At 35.7% G+C, this 26,705-nt stretch overlaps 1 protein-coding gene across 3 annotated transcripts in view; it reads right to left on the minus strand.

The window, feature by feature from the left end:
- The window catches only part of LOC148945996 (microtubule-associated protein RP/EB family member 1-like), a 55,431-nt gene extending 41,541 nt beyond the window's left edge, over nt 1-13,890 (minus strand). For 2 of the 3 annotated variants that reach the window (XM_089097907.1, XM_089097904.1), the window contains exon 1: nt 13,758-13,890. The gene's annotated coding sequence lies outside the window, so the exon portion shown is untranslated. Of the gene's footprint in view, nt 1-7,730; nt 7,846-13,757 lie in introns of those variants that run through there. The other variant, XM_089097905.1, reaches the window with a different exon arrangement.
- Between the last annotated feature and the right edge of the window lie 12,815 nt (nt 13,891-26,705).

Here is a 26,705-nt window from a genome sequence, read left to right on the forward strand (position 1 = left end):
GTAATTCAAAACACATTCCCAGGGGATCATTGAAGCTTATGATCTGTGCTTCATTTGTCTTCCTCAACTACTTTCAAAGATAAATAAGAGCCCCTTATCCAGAATTTTACCTCTAAAATTCATAAAAAAAAATTTTTCAATACACACATCAAACAGGACATTTCCTGTAACATGAGAAGTATGGGCACAACTTAAGCCAGATCATTGGTCTGATTGGGGGAGGGGGGCCAAATACCTTAATTCCCTAACATGTTCATGAATTAGGCACCACCAAGCCAGATTGAAATCCAAATTAGCAGGGCAAACTTAATATTTATCCTTAATGTCCAAAATTATAAGGGTTTCAAATAGCTTGCTTTGCAAGAGTGAAACAGTAGGCCTACTACTAAACAACAATGGGTAGATTTGCTATGGTTGACCATATCTAAAGGGAACATGCTATTAAAATAAAAGAAGTAACTTACTATTAGATCCCATATTTCATACTCAAATGTCATGGTTGCTTTTCTGACATTGCCCCCACCCCCATCCCTCTCCTGACAGACCCATAAATGGCCCTGGGATAGAATAAAAAAAAAAATACATGAAAATACTGAAACAAGGAAATCCCTAATTTGATATAAGAATAGAACATGAGCTATTGAGAAGGACACATGTAAAAAAAAAAATAAATTATTACTCCATAATATGCAAGAAAATTATAGTTAAGATATTTTGAACATGCTCCCATTATACTTTACCCCCCCTCCTTCATATGCAAATATATAGGCCTAGCCAAGAGTATATATTTCCCATGTATTTTTCCATTTCTTGATTTTGTCAGAAAACAAAAGTAACACAAGGCAAAGTGCATGGGAATATATATAATTTGGGCTATATACTTGCACATTAAAGGAGGGGGAAGGGGACAGAGGATGAAGTATAGTGGAAGTGCCATTAAAATGTGGTAACTGCAATTTTTGAATATTTATTATGAAGTAAAAATTGTCATCTTAAGATGTTTTTTTCTCAATAGCCCCAATTCTATGCCTATAAGCTTAATTTGGAAAATGCAGCATGTTCCTATTAATCAGTCTATCATGTTTCCTTCCATTAGTATCCACATTTTTGAACCAAAAATTTTTTAACAAGTGATCCTTAGCAGTTCCTAATTTTTGAGAGTTTTATTGATCATAGGTAGTGAGCCTAGCAAATAGCTTAGCATTTGGTTTTAATTAATTGAATAGTATTAACTACTGTTAACTATGCCACCAAAAAGACCCCAAAAACAGAACAGACAAGTATGCAACTTGTGACCAAAGTTGGATGATGAATCAGCTGCAGTGAACTGCAATGTTAGTAAAAAGTGGTTGTGTACTGATTGCCTAGACATAAGTGACCATGAGTACAATGTTCTCATGAAAATGACATTATGTTTGGGCTGTGAATGGAATTGCCCAGTTTGCAAAGGTAGCACCAGACTTGGTCTTAGTGAAGCCCAAATCCAGAACATTATCAGTAAGACCACTTCAGTTCAATAATGCTGCTGTACAGAATTCAGCAGATGTTAAGATCAATGATGGTATTACCTTAAATCACACTTGCCAGCAATAAGGAAAAGTACTGTGAATGCTTGTCACTGATGATGATAACTCAACTTGTTAGGTGCATCACAAACTGTGAGCCAAGGTTTCTTGCACCAGTCTTTATCAACTGCAGACTTGAAGGCTTCAACACTGGGAGACATAATAGTATCCTGGCTAAGGGAGTTCTATAGGCTGACTACAAGATTAGAAAAGATTTTGTTTTGTAGCATGGTGTCAGCATGCTTTCAATAAAGGTTCAAGGAGTAACCTCTAGTACTTGGTGAACTGCCTATCTGGAACAGGCTGGGAATCATGCTCTGGTCATGTATTACCTTGTATGTCATTAATATATCTCCTTGCCTGTGTCTATATGTGAGAGATGGTAGTTTGAGCTTATGTAATTGGGTAGGGTATGGAAGATGTTGAAATCCCTTTATGTATTTAGTTGCATGTTGTTGCCCTGATTTGAGAATTGATGTATCTTATTGACTGGAGTAGCAATGTACCTCCCAAATTCTAATTTTGGTCTGATCAGGGACTTTAAGAACTTGGTGATCACAGCTGGAGATCTGCTGCAAAATGTTATTTTTATTAAACCAAGAGTTTGATTGGTACTGGCTACTACAGACTGTGAAGGAAAATTAAACTTAAGCTTATCATCAACCAAGACTCCCAGATCTTTTTCACCATGACTGCATATGAGTGGCTGTTTTAAACTATCACTGGATTCCATAAAATACTTGCACATAGGTTTATTTGCATTTCTGGACATTAAATTCAAGCTGCCAGAATTTTACCCACTTTGAGAATGCATAAAAATAGAAGCAATTCAATAGACTTGGACTTGATTATGACATTCATGCTGCTCAACCATGAAAAGCTTATCCCAAATATCTTTCATCTTGGTAATTCTTCAAGAACAAGAGGACATGATCAAAAAAATTTTCAAGAAGCATGTCAACTCAAGGTTGCATAGCAAATCCTTTTTCTAATAGGAATATTGGAGCAACAACAAGCAAGATCTTGGTGTCACTATTAATGATAAACTAAAACTCAGGAATCATGCTAAGAGGTCTGCTGCTGGTGCTAATTCAACTATAGGACTGATTAAGCATACTCTTTCTACTTGTTCCCCTAAAGTCATTAGTCTTCTATATAAGGGACTTGTACATCCTAAGCTTGAAGTTTGAATGTCTCTTGTCTCCTGATATTTAAAAAAAGACATAACATTTCTTGAAGATGTGCAGGGACATGCCACCAAAGTGATATCTGGCATGCAGGAGCTTTCCTATCCTGCAAGACTATCAAAGCTGAATCTCCTTATAGGCCTACTTGTTTACAGGACAAATAGAGGGGATGCCATTTTAGCCTATAAGTTAATGAGGGCTAATACTGCCCCAGCATTATTCCCTACTGTTGGTCCCAACTCAAGAACTAGATGTCATCACCTGAAAATTGTCATGCAGTCTACCATATCTAGAGTCTGTACTCAATTTTTTTAATCACAAATTGTCAACAGTCAGAACAAACTATCTGAAGAAACAGTTACTGTTGAATCTGCTGATGTTTTCAAATGAAGGCTGGATGCTGAGTGGTCCTTCAAAGAGTGTAAACTAAATTAGGATGCTACTGATCATCCAACTGTGCCTAGTCACTAAAGAACTTTGAAAACAACTCAAGTCATCATACTAGAGCTCTAAAAGGAGAAATCCTTAGATTACTCCAAGCTGTAATTTAGGTAATTTTTTGCAGTTCATATTATTGACTTACAAATAACGTAAACATACTACTCAATGCCTTTTTTTATGCTCTTTACAAATATAACAATCATTTTTATTGGGGAAATGGATTTTACCCCCACCCCTATATATACTAATTCAGGGTATATATTTGCACATTAGGGGGGTGGGGGTAAAGTTTATTTCAGATGCAAATGAACAAAGTTTAAACTTTACCCCCCCCCTCCCTCCATCACCCCGAACATGAAAATATATACCCTGAATTGGTATATATAGGGGTGGGGGGTAAAATTCATTTTGGACAAAAAAGATTATTATATTTGGAAAGACCATAAAAAAGGCATCAAGTGGTATATTCACTTTATTCATAAGTCAATAATATGAAGAATGAAAAATTCACCTAAATTTTTCAAACAGGTGCATTTTTTAGGGGGGGGGGGAATTGGTAAATTTTTGCAGTTCATATTATTGACTTAAAAATAAAGTAAGCATACCACTCAATGCCTTTTTGGTAAATTTTTTGCAGTTTATATTATTGACTTACAAAAAAAGTGAACATATTACTTGATGCCTTTTTTATGCTCTTTACAAATATAATAATCATTTTTGTCTGAAATGACCTTCCCCCCCCCCTTATATACCAATTCAGGGTATATATTTGCCCATTCGGGGGGGGGGGGTAAAGTTTATACTTAAATCTCATTTTCATCAGAAATAAACTTTACCCCCACCCCCTAATGTGCAAATATATACTCTGAATTGGAATATATAGGAGTGGGGGTAAAATCCATTTCTAATAATAATGATTGTTATATTCATAGAGCATTAAAAAAGGCACTGAGTAGTATGTTTACTTTGAGTGTGTTTCAGGTGGAAATTACAATTTAATTCATATTTACTTCAAATTTACTACAAATTAACTGCCAAGCTGGAACAGTTTGTAAACTAATGCCTTAACCCTTTCTGACGAAGTGGTTCCAACGTTAAACCATCTTTTTATATTTTTTTTTTACCATGATCCATATGTGGTGAAAATAATAAACCACTGGTCTAGCATATGCCTAGCAATGCTATCTGACAGGCAAAATTTTATGGACAGCCTAATTGACACCTAGTGAGGTGACACCTAGTATTTAGATTAGACCACATGCTGTTTTTTAATAAAAAGTAAGAAGTTTAAAATACTTGGAAACAGTAGTATCTTTAATATTGTTTTCCTGTCAATTTGTTCTTTGTGTATTAGAGTACAAGTTAGTAGCATCACAGTTTCAGATATGAAGCACAATAAGTAGATATTGGACATGAGAGGCTGGTCATCCCCAATGACCACCTTGCAGCATATGATAAAAAGTTTTTTTGTTTTTTTTTGGCGTGGTCTTTGATTTAGATCAATTCAGCAGCTCGACAAAAAAATTAAAATCGAGCAACTTCCAAAAAACTGAGCCTAGCATCTAGAATATTAAAATAAATTTGCACATTTTTATTTTTTAATTCTAAATTCTTGATCTGATTGACCACTTCGTATTTTAAACAAACTTCTAAGCTACTCAGAAAGATGTTTTGTTCACCCCAATTACTTAAGATGAAATGAAACTTTTTTTTAGCAATAAGTATGCTTATGGGTGTCAGACAGTACCATCTTATTGAGATTTCTGGTCAAGTCATGATGAACTCAGAGATAATTACATCTCTGGACTGATGAATATAAGCCGTTTCAGCTGGCTTCTTGCTCATGTTAATCTCAATAACAATTTGATCTTACCTCGGAAAGGAAGTGACAACTATGACAAACTCTACAAGATCAGGCCTCTGATTGAAGAACTATGCTCAAGCTTTTGAAAGATTTAAAAGCCTACCAAAGAGCAGGCCGTCGATGAAAGCATGCTCAAATTCAAAGGACGCATTGCTTTCAAACATTATATGCTTATGAAGCCCATGAAACGAGGCTACAAGATCTGGGTCAGAGAAGACACGCACATTTTCGTTTGTGATTTTTAGGTCTACACCAGGAAGTTATCTGATACCATAGAGTTTGTACTTAGAGAACAAGTAGCTATCGATCTTACCACGGGATTGGAAGGCAAAAATTATCCCATTTATTGGGACTATTTCTTCAGTTCAGTAAACCTCATGGAAAAAATGAAGAACAACAAGCTCTACTCCTGTGATGCACTTCAGGCAAACCATAAAGGTCTTCCCAAACTCAAAGCTGAAAAAGAGCTGAGACGAGGTGATTCCGACTATGCTGTGAGTTCAGATGGAATCTTTTGTGTATACTGGAAGCACAAACGATGTCTACAACTTCTTTTGACGATTCATAAAGGAAGTGAAGTGACACAGATTGGTAGGAAGGAGAAAGATGGATTTATTGCCCAAGTTACATGCCCAAACATGGTTGTCGAGTACAACAAGTTTATGGGATGCATTGACAAAGCTGATATGTTGAAGTCTCAATGGGATTGACAGAAAAAGCAGAAAGTGGTGGCACCGCCTACTGTGGCACTTCATAGACATTACAACAATCAATGCCTTTGTCTTGTTCAAGTTGTCCACTATGCCAGATGCTAACAAGATGACGCTGAAAGACTTTAGATGCTGCATTGTCACTGGTTTGGTTGGAAGTTATTTGTGTAAGGGTGAGAGTGGTCGGCCATCCAGAAAATTGGAAGTTTTTCCCAAATTCAAGCCTTACGTTCCTCCATAAAAGAGATTGGATCAATCAAAAACACTTACCTGTTCAAGCTACATCAAGAAGATGTGCTCAATGCAGTACACAGATTGAGCCCCATCACACAAAATAGCAATGTTCAGTTTGCAAAGTTCTATTGTGCATGAATTACACAAAGAACTGCTTTAGTTCTTTTCACTAGAAGTGAGGTTTTTTCTGCACATGTTTCAAAGTGGTCTCTACCAGACACCACCTTATATTTCATTTCATAGTTGGAATAAATTTTTTAGTTCAATATTTGTTGATTTCTAAGCCCAGGGACACAGGAAACATAAAAAAAAGCAAAATTTTCTGACAATTTCATAATTTGTGCCGGAAAGGGTTAATATGCATTGTAATTTATTATTAAAACATGAGTAATTTTAATGAGGAATGAGTAAAATATGAAAAATATGAGTTTTGATCCTTTAATACTAATTAATTACTATTAGATTGGTTATTTGCCTCTATTTTTCCCACTTTGATGATGAATATACAGAAGTTAATTCAGTAAATACGCTAGTTAACTGTATTCACAAAAAATTAATTTTTGATTATTCCAGCTGGTAATTTGCTCTCACCTGGAATGAAATGTTAAATTTTATTAAATATTATTAACTTTTTGTCAGACCAGGAACATGTCCTTTATTTATAAGTCAATAATATGAACTGCAAAATATTTACCATAGTTCAAGGTAATTGGGTGGTGAGTCAAGAGAAGTCATTAGATCAAGTCACAGTTTCTTCTGCCAGTATTGAGTCATTCAAATGATCAGTTGACAAGGAATAGTGCAAAATGCTCTGGCAATTATTTGGGGATTCACCTGATCAGTCAGCACATTAGCCTATCTTCATTGACTGGTGATAACATAATCATCCTATTGCTGGCAAGTGTGATAGGCTATAGGCTAAAATAATCTTTAAATAATTTCAAAGAATAAAGCTTATTGAAATCTTTCAGGAGAATGTTTATACCAGGTCTTAATACAAAAAAAATAACAAATAAGATATGACACAACATGTGATGCAAAACAATCTGGCTAGGCCTATAGACTATCTGGGGTAATCAAGGGCTTGTAATTTACCACAATAGGCTAACTTGAAAGCTATTGCTAAGTGCTTGGTAAATTTTAACCAAATCATATTATTGACTTACAAATAAAGTGAAAATACTACTCAATGCCTTTTTTCCCAATATAATAATCATTTTTGTCGGAAATAAATTTTACTCCCACCCCAATATACCAATTCAGGGTATATATTTGCACATTAGGGGGGTGGGGGTAAAGTTTAAACTTACCTCCCATTTATATCTGAAATTTTTTTTTCCAAAATGTGCAAATATGTACCCTGAATCGGTATATATAGGAGTGGGAATACAACTCATTTCCAATAGAAATGATTATTATATTTGTAAAGAGCATAAAAAAGGCATTGAGTGGTATATTCACTTTATTTGTAAGTCAATAATATGATTTGGTAAAAATTTACCAAGTGCTCTGCTAGTATTGAACCACCACTCAATAAGTCTATAGCGCAAATTTGGCTATCAATGGCAGATAGACTATGTGTAATTTTAACTTCAGTCTAGCTTTCATCACAGGTGGTTTATCATCCCCTAAGACAAAATGATACAAACTAGCCTAGCAACATAAACGCTGGCCTAAATGATAGATCTTCAAAACATTTTGTGAGGATTTAAGGTAGAAAGTAACAAACCTAATATTTCAGGAACTTTCAAAAAGATAACTTCTTCTTCTAATTCACAGCAGGCGGGCTATTCAGTTGGTACTATTTAGCCCTCTTCTTTTTGCTTCACTCTGTGGGCTACAGAGCTACTGTCTTGGTTGTCTCTTATTTATTAGATATTCTCAGATATCTTTCAGTAGATCTTTCGACTCAAGGAGTTCAAATATAAGATGATAGATATAGATTTCTGTGCTCTGTGTGCAGGTATAGTTGGCTAGGCTCTTGGCTGATAGTGAGATTTTGTGGTGTTTGAAGCATTTTAACAGTTTACAAAGCAAGGTAAGTTGAGCAGACATCGGCATATTACATTCAAATAGGCAATGGTCAATTGTTTCATTATTCATATTACAATGCCTGCAAAGAGGGGACAGGGGGATTGAACCACTTGAGTTAGAAAGCTTATATGAGAATGCAAGTAAGTTTAGTCCATTTGTTCCAGAACAAATTCTATGATAAATTTTAGAAAGATACTTATTGGGAAAGGGGGAAAGGATAGGATTAATCTTATTAAAATTAATATCTGATAGCCTCCATCGGTAAATATCTCTAATTTGGATTGGTCTCCCACTTGACTGGTCAATATTTATAGCATTTTTTGCTATTTCATCAACCTGATGATTACCACTTATGCCAGAGGGGCTAGGAATGCACTAAAAGTAAGTTTTTATCCCACTTGAAGCAAGATTGTCAATAATACTGAGACAATGATAAGTTTCAATGTCCAACTTATATTGGGGAGCTGAGGCCAGCAACTCAAGGCTTGATAGAGTCGGAATAGATGATAATATTATTTAAATTTGCAATCAAAGGTTGGTTTTCCTTTAAGGTGTTCTAATGCCATGATTATGGCATTTAACTCAGCAGACATTATAGATAAATTATTATATAATCTCTCGACCATTGCAATTTTCAGGTGAGGAAGGAAAACACCACTTGCAACCTTCTCATTCATTTTTGACCCATCAACACATATTTCGAAGAGATTTTTATAGGTAATTGTATTAAGTTCTGCACATTTTTTCTGGACAAAAGCAATGGGGGTTAAATCTTTATTCCACTTTGAGAATTCAATATTTATTATGGAACCTGACCAATTCCATGGAGGGGGGATCAGGGGAAAGTGGGTGCAATAGACTTTGCTGGTATGGGGAACTTCTTCTGAATATTGGCATACTCATCTGCAATGCCTCTATACATGGCCGGATTTCTTAACCAATTATGTAATGTGTGTGAGCTATTTGATTCGATTTTTGTAAGATGTTTTGTCAAGAGAAACCTACATCTCTCCCTTATTGTTGTTAATCCACTCTCCATAAGCAGAAACTTGGTGCTTGTGGGTTTCCTAAGACCAAATACGAGATGTATTATATCATTTTGTATTGTTTTAATTTTTTGTATCTGGGTCTTTGCACATGCACCATAGACGATGAGCCCATAGTCAATGTGGGGTCTTATATGTGATTTATCAAACTGGAGTAAGGTTTTCTCCTTACATTCCCAGGGTGTGGAAAGAAGTTTTTTTTAGTATACTTGTTTTTCTATAGCATTTTTTTATTGAGTTTGAAATGTGGAGGTGGAAATTAAGTTTTTGGTCAAGCATGAGACCTAGGTAATTAATATGATTATCTTCTGGAATAGTTGTTTTATTTAGAGTTAGTTTTGCATTAACATGGTTTCGCTTCTGGTGAAATTGGATTATTTTTGACTTGGTGGGTGCAATGGGTAAATCTGAATGTTGAGAGAATTTTTCAAACTGGAAAAGTGACTTTTGCAGATTTGACTGTGCTATCTGAAAGGTGTTGCCAGATGACCATAGCACCAGATCATCAGCATATTGTAGATTCATGTGGGATAGGTTCATGTCCCATAGATATAGGGCAAATAGGAGGCAACTGAGGACTGCTCCCTGAGGTAGGCCTTTGGTTATTGTCTTTTGGGGTGAAGAGGCTGAACCAACACAAACAATGAAACTACGCACTTCTATGAAGGATTTAATAAAAGATCAGCAACCTGATCTTCAGCAAACCAATCTAAAAGATACTAGCTTAGGGGGTACTCCAAGGTTTGCAAGTTTGTTTAAAAGGGTTTGGTGGTTCACATTGTCATATGCCCCTTCAAAATCTAGGAAAGCTGCAACTAGGACATTATTTTTTGAGAAAGATTCATTGATTGCATTTTTTAGCAAAATGAAAGCATCTGTTGAGGAGTGGTTTCCTGAATCCAGTTTGAGTGTGAGGGATCATATTATTTTTTAAAACATACCAGAGGAGTCTGTGATAGATCATTTTCTCCATTATTTTACTCATCACAGGAGTAATCATAATGGGCCTATAAGACTCAGGGTTATCTTTTGGTTTATTTTTCTTTAGCATTGGTAGGAGGGACGAACATTTCCACATATTGGGGAACATAGAAGATGCCCAAGCTTGATTATAACATTTTAGCAGTTCTTGATTGTATGAAGATGTGAGATTCTTTATCCATGTAGGGTGTATATTGTCATAGCTGCTGCTAGTTTTGGTCCTAATATGATGTATTGCATTATTCAATTCCTGGATTGAAAATGGATTAGTTATGTACTCGGATCCTGGGTGTGGTTGGTAACTTGGGTTCATAGGAATTGTGGACAGTTTGCTTTGATTACTTGATATTAGCTTATTAACAAAAAGGGTTGCAAATAGGTTAGCTTTTTCATTATCATTGTTATAATGGGTATTATTATGTATAAGCTCATACAGGAGTGGGTTGGGGAAGTCTTTTTCCCACAGACGTGGCTTATTAATTTATGTATAATTGGCTCATGTGTTTCTCTGGAGAGATTATTTGCAAAATGATTCCAGTACTTATATTTAGCATCTATTATAGTCCTTTTTAGATTAGATTCTGCTTGTAATTTTTTTAAATATATAGTAGGTGATGGTTTTTTTATGAATTCTGTCCTAGCTGCCTTTTTTTATCCTCCATTTATTTAGGCACTCATTTGTCCACCATTCTTTAGGAATTTGTTTAGGGAATGTTTTCTTAGGTGTTGTCCTGGGGATAGCATGATTAGCTGTATTTATTAGTAAAGATGTCAAGGCTTCAGCATGTGTGTCAACTGTTGTGTTAGAAATGCATGAACTTTGGGTGAAACTTGTAATTTCATCATTTAGCTTATTTTGGAACATAGACCAATTTGCTTTAGAGTTGATATATTTGGAGGTATGAGATAAAGTTTCAGCAGGTTCATTTAGAGAGCAAACTATAGCAAAGTGGTCTGTACATAGACTATCAATTTTATTTATGTAAATTTTGTTCAAAAAATTTAATGACACAATTTGTAGGTCAATTGTGGAGAATCTGCCACTTCTGGGGTTGAAATATGTATTCAGGTTTGGAGGGGTAGCAACAGCTAATTCATTATTATTTGAAGTCATATGCTCAATGAATTTACCAGCTTTATTTGCTGGTTTATTCCCCCACAAAAGGCTGTGGGCATTGAAATCTCCACAGATAATGATATTTTTTAACATATTAGAATTATTTATATAATTAAAGAAATCCTTGGCATTTGCAGTTTGGCCATTAGGGTTATAAAAGCTTATTATGTAGGTTTTTAAATTATTCAGCCAAACACTGATACCAATTACATCAACATCATTTGCAAAATCTGGAAAATTGATACCACAAAATTTTATATTATTTTTAACTAATAAAGCTACCCCACCTCCTTTTCTCTCTGAAGATCTATCCTTTCTGAGGATAGTATATCCCAGAGACCTAATTTGTTGATTTTGGGTTAAATGAGTTTCCTGGAGGCAAGCAATATTAATGGAATTATTGTTCATAAAATATATTAGTTCATTTAGCTTATTTTCTGTGAGTGATCTTACATTCCATTGGAGTATTGATATATGTTGTGTTGTTGATTTATTCTTCATATGACTGTGCATCAATGTTCAGCTTTGTTAGAAGTAAAGCAAGATCTTTTTTCGCTTTAATGAGCATATCATCAGGGATGTAGATTTTTGCCAATTCTGCAATGATTTTTGTTTTCTGTAGTTGATGTATGTTCATGGCCTGAACTGCATTACAGTTTAGAATGAATAAGCATATATTTGGGGATTGCATTTTTGGTTGTGCATCCTGTTTGTTGGTTAGGGGATTGATTTCTGGTAGTGTTTCTGGTTTGTTTCTTCTTGGGAGGGGGGGGGGCCCCAGGAAGACCTCATATCACCGGACACGGAGGCGTGTTTGCTTGGTGATTCCATCTGATAGGGATTTGAGCTAGGGGGGCTTAGAAGATGGGGGTGTAGATGGGGTGCTTGATGCATGGGGGGCGTTGGACTTGGGGGTTTTGGTTGGTTTCATTACAGGCTTTATTTGGTATAGTTGAGCAGCATGTGCTTCTATTGCTGCAAAGGGGTATGGGATGGCCTTCTCTGTTGATATTTGGAGTGTTAGAGCTCTTTTCTTGTATGCAGGGCATAATGATTTATTTGTAGCTTCATGTGGGCCTTTGCAATTGATACATGTAGGCTGAGTGTTGTTGCAAGTTGTCAGCTCTTTAGGATGGAAAGCTTTACAATTACTACACTCTCGGAGAATTTCATTGCATTTGTTTGTTGTGTGTCCCAGTTTGAGACACTTCTGACACTGGATTGGCTTAGGTTTGTACTCCTTTTGTGGTTTGATTTGCCCAAATAGGAATAATTTTTCTTGGACATCATTTTTTACAATTAGTTTAAATGAGAAAAATCTACTAGTTTTTAAGTCATTAGGGTTAGGTGTGTCAATTTGGGTAACAACATCAATTTGGATTGTGTTTCCAGCTCTATATGATAGGTCTTCTTTTAAATCCTATGTGGATCTATCAGGGGGACCCTTATAAACTACAATTTTTGTTCGTGATTGTTTTGGGTTCTAATTAGATGCAATAATTGGGGTATTCAGAAGGGATTTTAGGTTAATTATTGTATCTGCCGATTTCTGATCTTCTACAGCTATTAGCAGAGATCTATCATGGTTAATATTAAGAGAGAACATTGATTTTAGCAATTTAAAAATTGCAACTCTTATTGCAGTGATCATTTTTATTTCAAAGGGAGTAGAAGGAGTGATTTTAATGTAAATTATTAAGTTTTTGGAGGGAGGATCTTGGGCAGGGAGAGGGGAAATGCTTTTGATTGGGGAGATTTTTTTCCTTTTTTTTAGAGCTTCTAGAGAGGACCTCTTGAAACCCATTAGGCCTATCATCATTTATGGTCACATTAGCCCCTACACTTATCATTGTCCTATTCTCCAAATTGGAGCTATCATTTGAACTTTGAGATAGTGTGCTTGACCAGCCAAAATGGGTATCTTTCACTATGGGACTTTCACTGGAATTTGATTTGGGATCTGGTGGGACTTTTTTTTGGAGGACTTCTAAACACTGTCTATTGGAAAAAGCTTTAAAAAAAAAACTAAAACAAGAAGGGAAAATAGAATGATATCAAACTGTCTGCTCTATACTATGGGGAGGAGAAACACCACAGTATAGCTCTGGGGATAAGTTGAGCAGGAGTGGTTTGGTACAGCTGCAGATTAGAAGCGATAATAATTCACAAGAAAATTTATTTTAATTTTCTTATGAGGTTGCTGTTGTTGTTGAATCCTATATATAGGAGTGGGAATAAAACTCATTTCCAACAAAAATAATTATTATATTTGTAAAGAGAATAAAAAAGGCATTGAGTGGTATATTCACTTTATTTGTAAGTCAATAATATGATTTGGTGAAAATTTACCAAGTGCTCTGCTAGTATTGAACCACCACTCAATAAGTCTATAGCACAAATTTGGCTATCAATGGCATATAGACTATGTGTAATTTTAAACTTCAGTCTAGCTTTCATCACAGGTGGTTTATCATCCCCTAAGATAAAATGATACGAACTAGCCTAGCAACATAAACGCTGGCCTAAATGATAGATCTTCAAAACATTTTGTGAGGATTTAAGGTAGAAAGTAACAAACCTAATATTTCAGGAACTTTCAAAAAGATAAGATAGTAGGTTTAACCTATAAGCAACTTTTCTTCTGCAGTCCGCGATGAAAAATGAAATCATCATTAACAGAATGAAATCCCTAAACGCTTGCTAACTTGAACCCTCGTTGAATCACAGATCGATATCGATGCCGGATATCTCCTGTCCCAGAATGACTAAGAAAAACTTAGCCTTGTTCTTGCATGCGCGAGTTTCCCACTATATCACTGTTCTCTCTCTAAGACATTAGAGCGCTTTTTAAGTATCTGTTTACATTAGACATACCAGGTTTAGAAATGAAATAGCATGTCTCAAGTAAAAAAAGTTTTTGTGAAGTTATTATGGTTATAGCCAAAAAAAAACATACTAATATAGGATACATAAACAAAATTTTCTAATGATAGAAGTGGGAGTATCCGCAGAGCCAGAGCGGTGTACAAGAGGAACTATTACAGGTTAGTTAAAAGTTCTCTATCAGGTTACTTTCTATTGTTATTACATAACTTAGATTCCTTAGCAGCTTTAGTATTTAAATGGCTCAAACTAAGATAAAACAATCATAGTCGCTGCTACATATTATAAAAAATCGATTCTTGTAATTCAAAAGTCATAATGTGCCACTTTCAGGAAACCAGATTCACCCCCCCCCCCTAGAAATAATTTCTACCATCTGGTCTTTGGTTCAATCTACCTTCTCTTTATTTTATTGTTTCCTGGCGTGTTCCAAATTCTTATTCCAAAATACAGTACATTTTTGCTGCCTATTAGAATAAATATGGTCAAACTAGAGTTTTTTTTATGTCAAACTTAATTTGCCGTATTCTAAATGTCAAAAGATATATTCCTTTGCTCCCTTATCAGATTCATATACTAATTGCTCATTTTATGACTGAAAAGTTCGGGGTAGCAGTTATAGTAGTATCTGGCCCTTTAGAACCGACTGGCGGAGATACTAGTGACTCAGATGAATTTTACTTACAGTTACAGGAGCAAATAGACAGGGTCCCAGGTAGAAATATGATGTTTTTACTAGGATATTTTAACGCCCAGGTCGGTAGAAATAGGGATAGATGGTATCCTAGTCTACATAAATTTGGCGTAGGAAAAAAAAACAGTAATGGACACAGACTTTTGCAATTTTGTAGGTATATCAATCTAATTATAACCAATACGGTGTTTGGTCATAAAATGGTGGTATTCACGTGATGGTAAGCCAGCAAACCTTATTGATAATGTTATAGTAAACCGAAGACTGGTAGGATCAATACAAGATACTAGGGTATATAGGAGGGCTATTATTGATGTTAAAAGTAAAGATCACCATCTAGTAGTGTCAAGGGTTAATTTAAAGCTGAAGGTAACTTCCTCCTGTGAAATTGTGATGTTGGTAGACTCCAGGATAAGAATTTGAGAAAAACTTTCCAGGAACAGTTGAATACTAAACTTCAGAGTTTACAATTTGATAGTGTGGAAGATTGTTGAAATAATTTTAGAAAAATAATTTGTGAAGTTGTTAAAGGTGTCTCAGGGAAGAAAGCTAGGACTGCAGCTAAGAATATTAGTGAAAAAGCTTTATGTTTAATAGACAGGAGAAAGGACTTGTACAAGAATTATCTGAGTGATAGATGATATGAATACAAAAGGAATGTAAAGAAAGTGGAGAAAGCATTAAAATAAGAACTAAGGAGGTATGAAGTAGAGGCCATAGATAAATTTGCCGAGGATCTGGAAGATGCAGCTAGACAGCATAATAGTAAAATATTGTATTTGCATGTTAATAAACTGAGGGAGAGTAGTCAATCTGGACTTGGCCCAGTTAAAGATAGGAACGGGACCAACATTAGGGATAAGGAAAGAATTAAAGAGAGATGGGCAGAACATTTTGAGAATTTGCTAAACCGAGATAGAGTTGCAGGAAAAGATATAGAGGAAAATGAAAAAGTTTGTGATACCTTGGATGTGAAGGAAGACTTTTTTTTAAGGAAGAATTAGCGACAGTGCTAAAAAGATTAAAAATAATAAGGCTCCAGGTGCTGATAGGGTGGTAAATGAGTTCCTTAAATATGGTGGCTCTGAGGTTAGAAATAAGTTACTGAAGATTATGGATATGGTTTTTGAAAAGGGGGAAGTACCTAACGATTTTAGGAGAACCTTAATTAAGCTACTTTATAAGAAAGGTGATAAAAGTGAGTGTGGTAATTATCGAGATATTAGTCTGGCTTCTGTAGGTAGCAAATTACTTAGTAATATGATACTTTTTAGACTGAGAGACGCCGTAGACAAAGTTTTAAGAGAAGAACAGTGCGGTTTAGAAAAGGTAGAGGATGTGTCGATCAAATTTTTACTCTTAGGTTATTAATTGAGAAGTGCCTGAGTTGTCAAACACCTTTGGTCCTCAGTTTTATAGATTATGAGCAAGCGTTCGAATCTGTTGACAGAAGAGCTTTACTAAAGGTTTTATCCTTGTATGGTATACCAGACAGCTAAGAATATTAGTGAAAAAGCTTTATGTTTAATAGAAAGGAGAAAGGACTTGTAGAAGAATTATCTGAATGATGGATCATATGAAAACAAAAGGAATGTAAAGGAAGTAGAGAAAGCATTAAAATATGAACTAAGAAGGTATGAAGTGGAGGCCATGGATAAATTTACCGAGGATCTGGAGGATGCAGCTAGACAGCATAATAGTAAAATATTGTATTTTCATGATAATAAACTGAGGGATAATAGTCAATCTGGACTTGTCCCAGTTAAAGCTATGAACGGGACCACAATTAGGGATAAGAAAAGAGTTAAAGAGAGATGAGCACAACATTTTGAGAATGTGGTAAACCAAGATTGAGTTGCAGGTAAAGATATAAAGGAAAATGAAAAAGTTTGTGATACCTCGGATGTGAACGAAGACTTTTTTTTAAAGGAAGAATTAGCGACAGTACTAAAAAGATTCAAAATAACAAGGCTCCAGGTGCTGATAGGGTGGTAAATGAGTTCCTTAAATATGGTGGCTCTGAGGTTAGAAATAAGTTACTGAAGATTATGGATATGATTTTTGAAAAGGGGGAAGTACCTAACGATTTTAGGAGAACCTTAATTAAGCCACTTATAAGAAAGGTGATAAAACTGAGTGTGGTAATTATCGAGATATTAGTCTGGCTTCTGTAGGTAGCAAATTACTTAGTAATATGATACTTTTTAGACTGAGAGACGCCGTAGACAAAGTTTTAAGAGAAGAACAGTTTTAAGAGAAGTATATATATATGTATATATATGTATATATATATATATATATATATATATATATATATATATATATATATATATATATATATATATATATATATATATATATATATATATATATATATATATATATATATATATATATATATATATATATATATATATATATATATATATATGTATATATATGTATGTGTGTGTATATATGTATGTGTATGTGTGTGTATATATATGATATGTATATATATATATATATATATATATATATATATATATATATATATATATTTTTTTTTTTTTGTGTATATATATATATATATATATATATATATATATATATATATATATATATATATATATATATATATATATATATATATATATATATATATATATATATATATATATATATATATATATATATATATATATATATATATATATATATATAGTAATTTTTCATCCCATATCCGTTGTCAATTATATCTTCTTCTCTATTTCTCTCTGTCTGGTAGAAATTAGGTCGTCTTATCATTGAACTTTTTAGTCTGATTGTTGAGTTATGCCGTCTTCGAATTTTCTCAGTGTGGATATTTTAGGGGATTAAGTAGGAAAACGGGTTTTTTTTTTGGCTGGGAGTAGGGAGCGACGTTTGGACTTGAAGCGAGCGGAGCTTATTCCGTGTGTGGGGGGGGGCTGTCCCCTCCTCAACGCCTCGCTCTTTAAGCTAAAGTTTTTTATTTTTTAAAAAATAAAGTTGTGAGACAGAGTCAAACTTTGGCGTGGGGAGCGGGGCGTTGGGGGGGGGGGACCGCCCCTTTCATGTGCGGGGTGGTTTCTGTTCGTTTTGAGTTTTAGCGTCGTTCCTTACTTTCAGTTAAAAAAAAACTTGTTTTTTTTATTTTTTATTTAATTTTTGAACATTTTTTAATTAACGCAGATTTTGATTTTAGCTCACCGTACACGAATAATAAAAAAAAATTTGCATATTAATTTTATTTTTATTTCGTTAAATCGCTTTCTCAAAACTTGTTTGATTTTATTTACAAACGTTTTTATTAGTAATAAATATGCGTAACTTATGAATTAACTTACGTAACGAACTTCTCCCCTGTTTTTTTCCTGGCCATAGAGCCTTACGGGGGAGTTTATATTGAAGTGTATTTTGTTAAGTTTATTGATTGAATAAATTGATTGATTGATGATTGATTGAACTTCTATATTCATATATTTTTAATACGTATATTAGGGGGCTCGCCCCCTATTCAATACCTAGCTCTTTAAGCTAAAGTTCGAATTTTTGTTCCAATTCTTTAAAAATGACCCCTTAATCACAAAGGCCGTTATTTAGAATAAATAGCTATAACCCCCGACCCACCCACCCCCCTACTAACAGAAGAAATCCCCCCTGAAAACGTCTGTATACTTCCAAATAACCAATACTATATGTTAACAGTGGGTAAAGTTCATAACTTTCAGCCCTCCCCCCCCCGGGGGGCTTCTGGGAATTAAGTCATCCTAAAGGACATACTTATCATATTTTCAACCATATTTTCAATTAAGTCATCCTAAAGGACATACTTATCATATTTTCAACCATGCTGAACAAAATCTTTCTTCTGGCAAAAAATGCAAAATTCCACATTTTTGTAGATAGGAGCTTGAAACATGTACATGTGAGGTCTCAGATACGCTGAATAATGTTGGGATTTCTAATAAGGTTCAGTATCTTTCAGGCAGTCCGTATTTCTTTTTCCGAAAATCAGCCACATTCTCTCGTGCGTGTAACTTTTGATACATAAGACTAAATTTGTTGAAAGTTATATATTTGAATTCAGCATTGAAATCTGATTCTTTTGATGTATCTATTGGTATCAAAAACCCGTTTTCTAGAGTTTCGGTTACCATTGAACCGGGTCGCTCCTTACTTACAGTTCGTTACCACGAACTGTTTGATAAATGAATTGAATTGAAAATCAAGTATTTTGTAGTAGGCATCAAAAATAAAAAGACAAGACAGATAGTCCGAGTAATTGAGAGGCAAAAATGTTTAAATGGCACCGGTAAATGGTGGGAGTAAGTATGGAACAGGAGAACCGTCAAGAATGGAACCTGAAAACTACACTTCTTTCACTCAAGGCTTTATTCTTTACAATTTTATTCTTACAATTAGTCTGATTTTTTTTAACCATCTTAATTTGCTGTGATTTGTGTTTTCCTGTTTGAATTTATATAGTATATTTTGTGTAAGTTTGATTCTGTGGGCCAAATTTTGTGTAAATTTAATTCTCTAGGATGTATTTGTTTCCAAAATTTTACTTATTGGTGTGGAGTTTATTAGGATATTCTAGTAAGCATTCTAGTTAAAAATATATGTGGACATTTATTTTAAGTAGATTTTGATCTTCTAGGCCTTAAAAGGCTAGCTTCGGGATTTTAATTTCTTTGCTATTCTCTTTTACTCTAAACTTTTCTAAATCTTAAGTGAAGTTTCAAAGATTTATTTCTTTTACTTCTAGTATAATATGTCGCAGTGACTAGCTACACAATTTCAACTAAGAAAAAAAAAAAGCAGTGTTAAGGGGGTAATACAAACCGATTTTTTTTTTCAGACTCAACTTGAAAATGAGGCTTTTGTGATCGCTTAGACGCAGAAATATCAGTGACAGAATTCATTTTGCTTTTTTGCTTCTGCTAAAAGACAAATAATGAAAAACTGCTCTGACTTAATATGTTGCACAATATCAACTATGCGAGCAATGCACGTACCAGCTTCAGTATGTCTTCCCCCAAAGATTCAAAATTCGATCCGAATGCCGATGTAAAATTTGATATTTTGCTATTAAAAAATTAATAAACAGGAAAACACAAAGCACAAATTACAGCAAATTTAGCCAAAAGAGATAATGAAAAACTGCTCTGACTTAATATATTGCGCACAATCAACTATGCGAGCAATGCATGCAGTAGCTTCAGTATGTTGTCCCCTCAAAGATTGAAATTTTTTTCTGAATGCCAATATAAAACTTAATACGTTGCTAATTTGTTATAAATATAATGTTAACACTAATTTATAGATTCTTTTAAGATGCTCTTATACTTCATATATATTCTTCATATTTTCATATCTTCATATTCTTCATATCTTCATATTCTTCATACTTCATATATATTCTTCATATATAACTTCTGTATATAACTTATATAGGCCTAGTCAGTGAGTTATGTATATTTATAAGTAGTAGGTTAAATATGTCACTGAGTTATTGCCTTTGCAAAACAAAAGTGATCCGTTTATCTGGCCTCCCCCAGGCCATTCAGCATGTCCCCAGGGGGCGATAGGGGAAAGCTCCACAGATATGTAGGGTACCTCCATAGGAGGCATGGACCAAGGGGGGACCTTGTCCCTGGGGGTCCATAATAGAATCTGGGGTACCCTTGCCCGGGGTCATAAATACAGGTGGAGGAGGAAGAAGGCCACTCAAATGTACACTCAAAAGGGACCACTTGTTTATACACAAGTTCCATGAGTTGCAAACCTTCTCCCAGCAATGGGTTAAATTGCATGGTGATGCAGAACACCATCGCGGGAGGACCCTCTATATGAGGACAACTGTGGCAGGGCGTAAGATCCAGATCTATGGACAACGGCCTCTGCAAAGGGCTGCCTCGACCTTTTGGGGTACCTGCAAGACAGGGGACCTTGCGGTCAACTCTATTCCCACTTGAGGAGTGGCGCCCCTCGAGGAAATTATAGCCTAGTAAACGACACAGCATTTGCACGGGATTCTGCCTAATAGACAATTTTTCTAGGCTTAGTATGTTTTGATGGGTGTCTTTGGGCTCAAAAATCTTTTTCGAGCTAATCTACCCATTATGAGCGGGCTCCCCATGGTAGAATAATATTTGTAGACATGAATATGTAATAATTCAGAGGTAATAGGATTGAGATTGTCTGTGCAGGATATCAACTCTTGTTGATAGAAGAGCATCGCCAAGCGCTGAAAACCATGTTGTGACCAAGATGTGCCCAGGATTGCACAAAGCCTCCATTCATGGAAGTCTCAGGGACTTCTTGCTGTCCGGTTCTAAGTCGGCTTAAGCTCTTCGGTGTAGACGTGAGAAGATATGTGATCCCCGTCCTTCACTGGTATCCGGGATAATTGCTTTTCTTGAGGCCAAAAAAAATTCAATGATTTAAAGAACATTAAAATTGGAACTTGAAATGTTACGACATTAAAAAAAGACTATCGTATCGACATTTTGACTGACGAATTCAGACGATTCGAACTGGATCTATTAGGAGTTTCAGAAACTCATATCCCAGGGGTAGGAAGCATGAAATTAGGTGATATAGAATTTGTTTACTCAGGCAGGAAGGATGGGTTACATGGACAGGGAGTAGGGCTCATGATGAATAAGGAAGCTGCTAAGTCTTGTTTAGGCTGGGAAGGTATTAATAATGGAATACTAATTGCTCATTTTATGACTAGAAAGTTCAAGGTATCAGTTATAGTAGTATACGCCCCTGTAGAACCGACTGATGGAGATACTAGTTACTCAGATGAATTCTACTTACAGTTACAGGAGCAAATAGACAAGGTCCCAGGTAGAAATATGATGTTATTGATGGGAGATTTTAACGCCCAGGTTGGTAGAAATAAGGATAGATGGTATCCCAGCTTAGGTAAATTTGGTGTAGGAAAAGAAAACAGTAATGGATACAGACTTTTGCAATTTTGTAGGTATAACAATCTAGTTATAACCAATACGGTGTTTGGTCATAAAATGGCTCATAAGCTAACATGGTATTCACGTGATGGTAAGACAGCAAACCTTATTGATTATGTTATAGTAAATCAAAGATTGGCAAGATCAATACAAGATACTAGGGTATATAGGAGTGCTGTTATTGATGTTAAAAGTAAAGATCACCATCTAGTAGTGTCAAGGGTTAATTTAAAGCTGAAATATCGGAAGGGTAATTACCTCCCAGGAAGTTATGATGTTAGTTGACTCCAGGATGAGAATTTGAGAGAAACTTTCCAGGAACAGTTGAATACTAAACTTGAGAGTTTAAAATTCGATAATGTGGAAGATGGTTGGAATAATTTTAGAATAATAATTTGTGAAGTTGCTGAAGGTGTCTTTGGGAAGAAAGCTAGAACTGTAGCTAAGAATATTAGTGAAAAGGCTTTATGTTTAATAGAAAGGAGAAAGGACTTGTACAAGAATTATCTGAGTGATAGATCACATGAAAACAAAAGAAATGTAAAGAGAGTGGAGAAAGCATTGAAATATGAGTTACGAAGGTGTGAAGTGGAGGCCATGTATAAAATTGACGAGGATTAGAAGATGCAGCTTCACGGCATAATAGTAAAATATTGTACTGGCACGTTAAAAAATTGAGAGGTAGTAGTCAATGCGGACCTGTCCCAGTAAAAGATAGGAAAGGGGTGGCAATTAGCGATAAGACAAAAGCTAAAGTGAGATGGGTCGAACATTTTGAGAATTTGCTTAACCGAGATAGAGTTGCAGGAATAAATATAGAGGAAAATGAAAAAGTTTGTGATACCTTGGATGTGAAGGAAGATTTGTTTTGTGAGGAGGAATTAGAAATAGTACTAAAAGGATTAAAGAATAATAAGGCTCCAGGTGCTGATAGGGTAGTAAATGAGTTTCTTAAATATGGTGACTCTGAGGTTAGAAATAAGTTATTGAAGATTATGAATATGATTTTTGAAAAAGGGGAAGGACCTAACGATTTTAGGAAAACCTTAATTAAGCCACTTTATAAGAAAGGTGATAAAAGTGAGTGTGGTAATTATCGAGGCATTAGTCTGGTCTGTGTAGGTAGCAAATTGCTTAGTAATATGATACTTTTTAGACTGAGAGATGCCGTAGACAAAGTTTTAAGAGAAGAGCAGTGCGGTTTTAGAAAAGGTAGAGGATGTGTTGACCAAATTTTCACTCTTAGGGTTAATAATTGAGAAGTGCCTAAGTTTTCAAACACCTTTGGTCCTCAGTTTTATAGATTATGAGCAAGCGTTCGATTCTGTTGATAGAGGAGCTTTAGTAAAGGTTTTATCCTTGTATGGTATACCAGACAATTACATTAAAGTGATTAGTGCTATGTACGAGAATAACACTGCTGCGGTTAAGGTAGGAAATGAGGTTAGCAGCTGGTTTTGTATTAAATCAGGAGTTAAGCAGGATTGTGTTCTATCCCCCTTTATATGGATTATTTTGATGGACTTTGTTTTAAGGAGCACAGGAAAGGCAATGGGAGACCACGGAATCAAATGGGGAGGAAAAAGTCTCCTGGACTTGGATTATGCTGATGATTTAAGCATCCTAGATGAAAGTGTGAGCAAAATGAATGAAGTTTTAGAGGTTTTGCGAGTTCAGGGTGCTAATATTGGTTTGAAAATTAATGTTAGGAAGACCAAGTCACTAAGGCTAGGAATAAGTGAAGATGAAAAGGTGACGTTGGGTAATGAAAAGATTGATCAGGTGGGCAGTTTCACTTACCTTGGTAGTATTATTAGTAAAGATGGTGGGAGCAGTGAAGATGTTCAAAATAGAATAGCCAAGGCTCAGGGTGTTTTTTCACAGTTAAAAAAAGTCTGGAAGAATAGGAAGATAAGTCTTCAAACCAAGATTAGAATCTTAGAAGCTACAGTGATGACAGTGGTCAAATATGGCTCTGAAGCATGGACGCTCCGAAAAGCGGATGAAGATTTGCTCGATGTTTTCCAGAGAAATTGCTTAAGGATTGTTCTGGGTACCCGGCTGACTGACCGTATTTCAAACAATAGGCTATACGAAAAATGTGGTTCAATACCGCTTTCTAGGTCTATAATGAAAGAAAGGTTGAGGTGGTTAGGGCATGTTGTTCGGATGAAGGATGACAGATTGCCGAAGATTGTTCTTATCGGCCAACCATCTAGGGCTAAACGGAAAGCAGGTCGTCCCCGTCTGGGTTGGGAGGACGTCATAAAGAAAGATTTAAAGGAAATGGGAACTTCGTGGGCGGGTGTAAAAAGGGAGGCTTTGAATAGAGTGGGGTGGAGGAGGAGCGTGCGTAGCTGTGTTGGCCTCAGGCGGCTTGGTGCTGCGATGAATTGTTAGTAGTAGTAGTAGTTTATAGATTATGAGCAAGCGTTCGAATCTGTTGACAGAAGAGCTTTACTAAAGGTTTTATCCTTGTATGGTATACCTGACAAATACATTAAAGTGATTAGTGCTATTTATGAGAATAACACTGCTGCGGTTAAGGTAGGAAATGAGGTAAGCAGCTGGTTTTGTATTAAATCAGGAGTTAAACAGGGTTGTGTTCTATCCCCCTTTATATGGATAATTTTGACGGACTCGTCTTAAGGAGCACAGGAAAGGCAGTGGGAGACCACGGAATCAAATGGGGAGGAAAAAGACTCATGGACTTAGGTTATGCTGATGATTTAAGCATCCTAGATGAAAGGGTGAGCAAAATGAATGAAATTTTAGAGGTTTTACGAGCTTAGGGAGCTAGAATAGGTTTGAAAATGAATGTTAAGAAGACTAAGTCACTAAGGCTAGGAATAAGTGAAGATGAAAAGGTGATGCTGGGTAATGAAAAGATTGATCAGGTTGGCAGCTTCACTTGGCTTGTTAGTATTTTTAGTAAAGAAGATGTTGGGAGCAGTGAAGATGTTAAAAGTTGAATAGCCAAGGCTCGGTTTTTTTTTCACAGTTAAAAAAAAGTTTGGAAGAATAGGAAGATACGCCTGGAAACCACGACTAGAATATTAGAAGCTACAGTGATGACAGTGGTCAAATATGGCTCTGAAGCATCGGCACTCCGAAAAGCAGATGAAGATTCTAGATGTTTTCCAGAGAAATTGCTTAAGGATTGTTTTGGGCACCCGGCTGACTTACTTTATTGCAAACAATAGACTGTACGAGAAATGTGGTTCAATGCCGCTCTCTAGGGCTATAATGAAAGAAAGGTTGATGTGGCTAGGGCACGTTGCGCAGATGAAGGATGACAGATTGCCGAATATTGTTCTTTTCGGCCAACCGTTTAGGGCTAAACGGAAGGCAGGTCGTCCTCGTCTGTGATGGGAGGACGTCATAAAGAAGATTTAAAGGAAATGGGAACTTCGTGGAAGGGTGTAAAGAGGGAGGCTTTGAATAGATTGGGATGGAGGAGGAGCGTGCGTAGCTGTGTTGGCCTCAGATGGTTTGGTGCTGCGGTGAGTTGTTAGTAGTAGTAGTAGTATATACCATATGACACATTTTCACCGCACCAAAAATCTTATATTACCTACATTATCGAATTTCGAAATAGGTGTAAAATTGCAATACAAAAGCTAAGGCAAGTTAAATCTCCCGATTGAGGCATGTGCAGTGTAGAAAATATTGAAACATTCGTATTAAGAACACGTGTATGTAGATATCTTTAAATAGCTTAATTTAGTATCCATTAATATGATCTCTTTGGAACATATGGCATCATATTTTAAAAAACATGATGCCCGAGTTAACTGATTTTCGCTAATATTTGATTAAAAAAAAAAAAAAAAAAAAAAAAAAAAAAAAAAAAATCCATATCGCTACTTTAGCGTGAATAGTTTCTAGTCCCACAGAGGGCTTAAATTTGTAAAACTTTTAGGTAAATTTCAGACAGAGTGTGTTTAGCCCTTCTCTGCCCTCTCCACGAAGTTAATTCAAGGCTCACAAGGACTTAAAGTAGCAGCATTTTTAGGCAGACTTGAGACAGCATGTTTAGCTCTTCTCTGCCCTCTCCCCAAAGTTGAAATTTGATGCTCCATGATCTTTCAGACAAATAAAAAAATCCTTCAACTTCGTCTCACAAACCGCTCTCAAAATATTACAGGTACGATATTTTGATAACCAGGCAACACAGTCTTAGTTGATTTACCTCGCTACTTAGCTCCCAAGTCCCAAGCACCTTTTAGTCCTATGCGTTTGAGATAACAAGAGACAAAACATATGGGCGTTCTTGACGCCCAAGATAAAATTTGTTTCCCTGCTCCTTCTTCCTTTCTTCTCCACTACTATCTTAAAGTCCCCTGAGTCGTTCCCGAGACATTACAAATATGGTATTTTGTTTATAAAGCCGGATCCACATAGTATCTTTTGATTTAGTTCAACCCTCTCCCCCAAGTCATAGATCAACTTTCTCTTGTCCCCTCACTTTCAACACTACATGGATATTTTAATACGATGCCCCAAGTTATTTCCAAAATATTGCTTATACGCCATTTTGATAACCAAGCAATACACTGTGACTTCTGATTTGCCTCGCTGCTTAACTATGCATGGATTGTAAGTCCCATAGGAGTTTATAATGCGAAAGCGTTTTGGTGGGCCAATGACAAAAATAGCCCATACTCTCATCCTTTAGAAAAAAATTTGAAGTCCGGCTGTCCCCCCTCCCCCGTCCTTCCCCAATAAATGCCTGAACGTTTCAACTTCATTCCATGCCGTTCCAGAGATATTACAGATATGCTATTTCAATGACCTGGATGCACGTAGTATTTTTCGACTTACCTCCACCCCAATGGCGGATCCAGGGGGGTGAGGGGGTGCGCCCCCCTAACATAGTCTGAAGTAGTGTAACTTACTTAATTAACGCAAATTTGCGCTAATTAGACTTGCCCCTAACGCAAGTTTATCGGATCAAAATATTTTG

The sequence above is a fragment of the Artemia sp. Qi Xiang Cuo genome, chromosome 12 (genome assembly GCF_049724085.1).
Source record: "Artemia sp. Qi Xiang Cuo chromosome 12, ASM4972408v1, whole genome shotgun sequence".
In the NCBI taxonomy this organism is placed as follows: Eukaryota; Metazoa; Arthropoda; class Branchiopoda; order Anostraca; family Artemiidae; genus Artemia; species Artemia sp. Qi Xiang Cuo.